The sequence below is a fragment of the Coenobita brevimanus genome, chromosome 30 (genome assembly GCF_032717465.1).
Source record: "Coenobita brevimanus isolate Jiangsu-jjx chromosome 30, ASM3271746v2, whole genome shotgun sequence".
Taxonomy (NCBI): Eukaryota; Metazoa; Arthropoda; class Malacostraca; order Decapoda; family Coenobitidae; genus Coenobita; species Coenobita brevimanus.
Genome location: NC_136983.1, coordinates 11038893 through 11047398, shown reverse-complemented (window position 1 = coordinate 11047398; position 8506 = coordinate 11038893). Strand labels below are relative to the sequence as shown.

The 8506-nt window shown below is 36.8% G+C and overlaps 1 pseudogene; it reads left to right on the top strand.

Moving 5' to 3' along the window:
- Positions 1-1212: 1212 nt before the first annotated feature.
- Positions 1213-1333, top strand: LOC145395371 (5S ribosomal RNA; annotated as a pseudogene).
- Positions 1334-8506: the final 7173 nt, after the last annotated feature.

Here is an 8506-nt window from a genome sequence, read left to right as displayed (position 1 = left end):
TACGGAACAGAGAAAGATAATGTACACTTTAAGTGAGAATACTAAAAATCACTACTGTCCCGTAAAGTTCCAGGTTCAAAACAAAAGAGTTAGGTAAAATTACAAGTTAAAGTTTAATGCTCAAACTAACAACAAAACATTCAGGACTCATAAGGATAATGTAATGGCAAAAAACAGGTTAAATATATGGTTAATTGCAATAGCCTCTATTAACACGAAATTAGCAAGAGTAAATTTATCTAAGTCAGCCCTGATAAAATGAAAATACACTGGGTAATGTTCAGTTAATGCAAGATAAATTATTACAGATACAAAAGAATATTAAATCTGGCTGACAAAATGAATCCTACACAAATTACAAAAAAAAAACTCACCAGGCCCACAAATCAACACCTTATGCTATACAGTACAAGGAAAAAATACAATAACAGTTATACTCAAATTACACAGCTGCTAGATGGTTGGAGACTTCCGGAGCACTCACAACAATAACTGTACAGGGGAGGACAGAGATGTGAACAAAATGAGGAGTAGATCTAAGTGGCCATGATGCAGAGACTGAGCTCATTATATAGGGGCACGCAGAGCTTGATACAACTTGTAAGAAGGACGCGCAAATGAAGCCATGGGGACAAAGAGCTGACAATCCCGCTCTGAACAACAGAAAGGACGACTTACTCTACTATAACGGTAGAAGGGGGGGACTGAGGCAGAACACGCTCGTGATCAAACATGCAGCATACTGTGCGTTAAAATTACACAAAGGATGATGAAATCATAGGCTATGTAACATATATATATATATATATATATATATATATATATATATATATATATATATATATATATATATATATACCGGCAAAGTGGGAAACCCATCTCTGTGAGGAATGCGTAAGTGTTCCACAGAGTGCCTAAAACTTCAAGACAAGAGATGAAGTAAAATTATCTGTACACATTACTTAAGTATTCTGTAGATTACCGAATTTCTTTTAGGAAACGTGTGAGATAACTAAACTGCAGCAAACTGGCAGACTGTGAAATCAGTCATATGATTTACGTCGTCATTTTGGATGCGGTTAGGTTAGGCTGGGATAATCTAGGTTAAGTTGTTAGATTAATCTAGATTAGTAAAGTTAGGCTAATTTAGATAAACGCCAAACACAAATTAGCGTTCTTCTAAGTTAGCCTTACCTAACCTCTCCTAGACTAACTTACCTGGCCATACCACGGTGAGTACACCGCTTCCCGTCCGATCAGCGAAGTTAAGTAACGTTGGGTCTAGTTAGTACCTGGATGGGTGACCGCCTGGGAACACCAGATGCTGTTGGCATCCCTACGTGTCAAGTGGGGTTGGTGGAGGATTAGTGCCCCTCCCTGTAAAACAGTTAACTCTAAGCCCTTGGCCACCCCATTTGGGATACATGGCGTCAGGCAATGAATGAATGAAATAACCTAAATCCATTCCCTTCCCCTGTTGCCTTTTATATCAACCCTCCCCCCCAAAAAAAAAAAGAAAAAAGAAATGCTAGGCATTATGTGGAATACCTTGGCATTCTATTAAATTCCTAGGTAAAGTATATAAGGTCAGAATGAAATAAGCTTGTTTCATACTTTGCCCCCAAATGCTAGATATTGTACAGAATACCACTACATGCTATACAGTACCTTAGTTTCACACAGTGCCGGTGACATTTCTGTATCAATACCTATCAACTTATCTATCTATCTAACTATCTATCCTATATATCTATCTATATATCCTATCTGTCTATCCTATCTAGCTATCTGTATATCCTATCTATCTGTGTGTGTGTGTGTGTGTGTGTGTGTGTATATATATATATATATATATATATATATATATATTATATATATATATATATATATATATATATATATATGAGTGGTAGGTGGTGGCGACCATCATCCACTCACTTGATGTAGTGCTGCCTACTTCTTCCTTAGCCTTTATCATTCTTTTTCTGTGCCTGCCTCCTCTCTTCCTATTTCTCCCGTCTTTCCTGTCATTTCTTATTGCTTTTCCTTCTTTTACAGGTGGCTTTACATTGAGTGACAAGCCAAATGGTTTCCTGTAAGCCAAGTAACCATTTACAGTGCTGGATGGTAACCATATAACCAAACCATACGTGCTCCCTACGTGTCAACAAGTGGGTTGGTGAAGGGTTAGTGCCCCTCCCCGTAAAACAAATAACTTGAAGTCAAATGGCCACCCCGTACTGGATTATGGTGTCTGGAATATATATATATATATATATATATATATATATATATATATATATATACAGTATACAGAAAACACTCGTACATATAAAAACATACATATAAATGTCAATACTTAGATCAACATACAGATAACCTCAGTATTTATAGAGTAAAAAAAAAAATAATACATGGGAGTGATCAGAGCACATTTACCTGGTTATAGGTCTTGTTAGTCGAGAAGCCATCCAATTTGTATCCCGTGCTCAACTTTATGTTTAATGGCTTATGTTGTTTATTATGCTAGATTCTATGATGCCTATATTTGTGGAAAAATTGAGAGGCAAAATAGAGGATGCATTATTCCAATCAGTGCAGTTATTATCATCTCTCATGTGCACAAATAATGCATCGGATACTTGCCCTGTCCTTGTACTGAACTTGCGTTGTTTGAATCTATTATCAAGTGTTTTTTTCTGTCTGACCTATATAGAACATATTGGATTATTTACACGATATGTAATAGATACAGCCACTTGAAAAAGTAAGTGGGTTCTTAATTAATGTCTTGTTTAAAGTACACGTGTTACAGAAAACAACATTAACACTGAAGTATCTCACCAAAAGAAGAACTGGTGAGAATTTCTCATTGTTAAGAAAATCAAAAGATTTTTTATATTTTTTATGAGAAGGGAGTGCTAGGGCCCGCAGAATGGTTTCTTGGCTTGATTAATAGCTTTTTCAATGAAAGTTTCGTGGTATATAAATTTAAACACAAAAATATAGATATTTCCATTTTCCTCACCCTCACATTCCCCGTAACATATATCTAAAGCACTTAGAAATTAGAGGATAACACTGACAATTTAAATGTATCCTGCTGAGTGGAATAAAAGTGCATTTATGAACAAACATTACTTGGATATCTGTAGATGCTAAACTTAAATGTTTTCTTTACTCTGTGAAAAGCACACTCTAAATATTTTAATTAACATCGGTTTCTTAATCAACTGTGAATTTAATTGAAACTGCTAAATTGCTCTGTTGAGGAAGAAATGGAGCAGATTTTCACTAAACGTCCAGGTATATTACAGATATATTTCAGTTTGAAAGTGTTTCTTTAGGAAGTGTTATATACAGTAGTATGAAGAGTTTAAAACTGGATTTTATGAGTAATATGTTTTTTGAAGCAGAAACCGCACTGTTAATAATGGAAAGTGAACATTGTACTTATTTTTTCTTTTGGTTGGAGGATTCATAAATTAATGAAATATGTACAGTGCACTGACTTAATTAAAAATGATTTTTAGAGGTTTTTCTGTGCTTAGTCAAAAGTGTAAACTGTATTTTTAAAGTAACTTGTTAGGGAGATTGTTCAGTGCATCGTGAAATGTGCACAATGTATTAATTTAATAGTGTTCTTTTTTATTTTTTTCATCTTAATTTTTATGATTGGGACAACTAACACTCAATTCTTCATAGTGACAGGCAACTTTAGTTACCTTAAAGTGAGTCACAGGAGCCTGAGATTTAAGTGTGATGTCCTTTTTTTCGTGGATGTGGGAACAGTTTATATTTGTGTGAGTGTGTACCATTCCAGTGGAGTTCTTTATAAGTGACGCTATTTTTTTTTAGCAGTCTCAAGCACAAGTCACACCCTCTTACCGTTTTTCTGTCCTATTCTCTCACGCAGTTATTAATCTGGACTCTGTTTTTCATGTGTTCATCTGGAAAACCCTGGGATTGTCTTCTCAGTCTGTCTTTGCAATGCTTATGATCTTCAGGCTTTTTAATGCAGTTTGTATCCAGGTGTATCGACTTGATACATTTTGATACGAGCGTTCTCTTCGCTGTTTATCTTATACATGAGGCCAAATTTGAAGACTTTCTGTCTTTGTTTATTTCTTTTGGCATAAAGAATATAGTCGATTCAAACTGAGTGGAATCTACAGCGTTTCATTTAAACAACTATCCTCCTCTCATTGACTCCCTTCAGGCTTTTTTTTTCACGACAGTGATGCATAACTCTCTCTCTCATCTACAGCTATTGCACTGGCCACTGGTCTTCTGAATTGTTTCCTTGTATCTCTCTCCCAGTACAATGGGCACGTAAACCCCGACTAATTATCCGCCCCTTTCAAGTACAAATATATAATGCAAGAGTTAATCTGCATCCCCAGTCATTCAGTACTGACCAACTATGGTACTACTTTCTTCTGACTCACAGTCTTCTAGTCCTTTGGCTCTCATGGATGCGCCATGAGCATATTATTCAGGCTGAATCTAGAATGCATCTTTCAGATGAGAGAAAGGTGAATTATTTCGCGCTATAATCGGGACAGTATTCAATCCTTTGACTACTAGAACATCCCTCAGTTGAATAAAATAATCTTTTGGTAACCTGAGTAAAGTAGTATAATGCGTCTCTTAATGGCGCAAAAAGCTAAATACAGGGCATCTTAAATTGAATGTATCTTGATTTAGGCTTTCTTTCGTCCAATTGTCTTTAGAAGAGACGGTCTTTTTGCAAATTCCGGCCTTTGATTCTTCCTTCCTTGCATTAAAAAAAATCATAATTGATTTCCATTATTTTTGATGGCGAAGGTACCTGAGGCCAGACATGAAAGGACCACTATTCTAAAGATTTCACTATACGAATGGTTGAAGGGGGAGGGTTAAAAGGAGGGGGGCATAGGGTAAAAGGCAAGGAAGGATGGGGGAGATGGGGAGTAAGAGGGAGTAAACGGGGATGAAGAGGGTTAAGATGAGTGATGGCAGCTGCTCTCTTTAAAAAGTACTTGATAAAATGACCATGTTATGAAAAGATCATTCGTAAATGTAATTTTTCACCCTTTTGACTTTAACTTCATATTTAGTCCATTACAGTACCAAACCCTCTTGGAGGCAGAATGGTAGTCATGATTAACTCTTCCTCATAACAGCAAAGTGCGAAAAGCGAAGGGGGCCTCTGTAGTATGAGTGTTGCATACGAAAGTCGAAATGTTGTTGCTAATAAAGTTGGCACAAGCCTTGGAGCAGGGCAGTGGCATAGCCACTGGGGAGCAGGGGGGGCAGTTTGCACCCCTGGGAAAAGTTTGGGGATGTGCTGAGAGGGATTTTTAGCATAGTTCTTGTATGATAATAAAGTTTTTCTAATTTTACCACTTGTATATTAAGCAATATTATCACATTCCAAAAAGTATTTATTTGGGAGCAATAATTTCCTTTGATATTGAAAGCTAGACTAAATATTATAAAACCCTTGAGAGAAAATGACCAGTTATAACTTGACAGTTGCCTTTATCACCTTAGATTATGTGGTTAATATTAGAGCTTTAATGATGTTTTGCACTTGAATCCTGATGACGTGTAAAAATGGCCTTCCTGTCCCCTCAGCCACATCCTCACACCCTGCAGCCATATCCTCTCACCCTGTAGCCAATTGCAAACAAACACTGCACAGGTATTGTTACAAACAACTGAAACAAGCAGAAGTTTTTAAGACTGCATGAAGCCATTTTGATCACCTCAGACTACAGTATAGAAGGTATGCAGATATAAGTATGTGTAACAGGGACCTCGTTTGGGTGGAGGGCAGGGGGACGTGCCCCCCCCCCCCACACACACTTTTTGGAGCCTGGGGAACAGAGAATCTTATGCCCTCCCACTTTTCTAGGTGAAAATTTTCAGGATGAATAGCTTTACGTAGTTTTTCTTTCTTTTTTTTTCCTTAATGGAAAAATCCTTTCTATACAGTACAGTACAGTGCAGGTGATATGAAAATCATTCCCTGCTGAACGGGGCAGGTCGAGTGGTCACCTGAGTCAAGGATCAAGAGAGGTTAATCCCACTAAATGTATTTACTTAGGTCAGTCTTGACGTATGCACCACCCCTGATGCCTGAGCCAATGAGAATCAAACTAAAAATATATGTAGTGGGAAACAGAATTTCTATTGGCTACCACCACAGCATTAGTACAAAACAGAATACCAGACTAGGGGTGGGTGGGGCAGGAAATTTTAATTTACACATATGTGCTAAGTGGAGAGAGAGAGAGAGAGAGAGCGCAAAGGAAAACAGAAAAAAGCGATAGTATCACGAATGTTGGAAAGCGTGTGTGTTCGGTACACTCATGCCAGATCTCGAGTTTTCATTGACCCATCCATTCCGCCATTATTCTTCCAGCAGCCAATCAAAATACAGGGTTTAATTCCGAATATAAACAGATAGTTTGGACGCCATTGCCTCTCTTATGGTAGGTGCTTTGATGTGTGGAATATTTCATCATGATTTCGTAGGTTAATACGCAAAATAGCTCTACTTCCTTATATGTACAGAGAGATAAAGACAGCAGGTAAATGATGCCCTAAAAGTATAGTGTTGACAGAGTTTTTTTCAGTATTGAAAGTGCACAAGAAATTTGCGGTACCGAGAAAAAAAACAAAAAAAAAACATTGTTCTGAAGTGGTATGGACGGAAGTTAGCATGCATATATCGATAATTATACCATCTACGAAAGCGACCATGATGACCAATGATACTAGTGACAAGGAGATGCTTTCTGCTATGGAAAATCCAGTACCTTCAGTTTTATTGCGGGTGTTTCCTTTTGCTCTATAATGAAAGAGTAAACTTCTGGTAACATTATGTACTGAGTGTCTTTACATCTGAAAGGATTATTAGCTATTTACTTAAAGTATTGTTGTATGTATTAACTGAACATCATCACATAAAATGTACATGCTCTTTTGATTCTGTAAATGTTATAAAATGTATAAGGTTACAAAACGTCTACATATTATAAAAACTTTGTCTATAATTCGTGGATTTCTGTGAACTATAAAAAATTCACTAAAAGTATCCTTGTTTACAGTATTTTCTCTCACATTTCTTTTAGTTTTTCGTTAAGACATTGAAACAAATACTACAGCAATGATGTAAATTTATATCTAATGACATAAAGCACCAAATCTAGGAAATTTTGTGGTGACTGATATTTTGGGGAAATAAACCAAGTGTTTGACCCCACCCCACCCCCTGGAAAAAAATCCTGGATACGCCACTGGATCAGGGGTTCCCAACATGGGGTTCCTGAAGCCCCAGGGTTACGCAAGAGGATTTCCACAGGGTAACTAGATGGCTGACGATATTATATTGAATTCTACAAAGAGAGAGAGAGAGAAGTACGATGGATATGGATACGAGAATGAGGTTAGCCCACGTTCAAACGGCAGCCCCGAGTATGGATGTGGTGCACTGTATCATTACAGTCAGTTGCAGCAACTGATGCATGCACTTGTTGCCACATTGTCTTCAGATAATTTTGTTTACCTAAATGAGTTATGTTTTATAACATTCCTAACAATGTGCTGGAGTTTCTGGTAAAACAATGAACTGTATGTTAATGATTATATTTTACAGTGTGATAATGATTACCATTACTGAGTGATGCTGTGACATTTTGGAAACTCGTGCTTATAACTGTGCTCGTATGTGTAGCTACTCAGTAACAAATTTAAGATTTTATTAGTGTTGACGATGGTATGCACTCTGTTTTCTAACAACTGTTTGTTTTTCTAACACTGGTAGCAATATGACCCCCTGAAAATGATTCTATTGTGTGATCTTACGACGGTGCTCATAATATGACTGCCTGATGGTGTTATTACTGTTTGATCTTTTGTTATTATGACTGTATGAAATTGCTTCTACTGTGTCATGAATGCCTGAAGTTGTTTGTAGCCTACTCTTTAATCTTACGTCGGTGTTGATAATATGACTTTCTGATGATGTTTTGGGTGTTTGATCTTTATACATTATGACTGTACTGTAGGTGTCTCAAGCGTGTGATCCTATGACGATGATGAAAATGAGTGGCTAGTGATGTTTTTTAGTATGTAATCTTATGGCGGTTGCGATATTATAACTATGTTTCAATGTCAATGACTTTATGTATGACTTTGGCTATATAATCATATTTTATATCAACTCCAGATACCTTTGCACTTCATCAGCACAGAAACGTCAATATAATGAAATCTACAGTCAGTATGGATTCACGTCTTTTGTCAAAAAAGGTTGTGAATTTCCAGTGTGTTATACGAGTATGCCACAAAGCTTCATTATTGAAGGGCATGAAACCAAGCTTTCTCACGCAATAACTGAATAGTTGTCATGCAAATCTGAAATGTAAGAATGCTGCCTTCTTCAACCAAAAGGAAGAGGGACTGAAACGAGCATGCTTTAATCGTTTGGGACATTTCACTCAACAAAATGAAACTG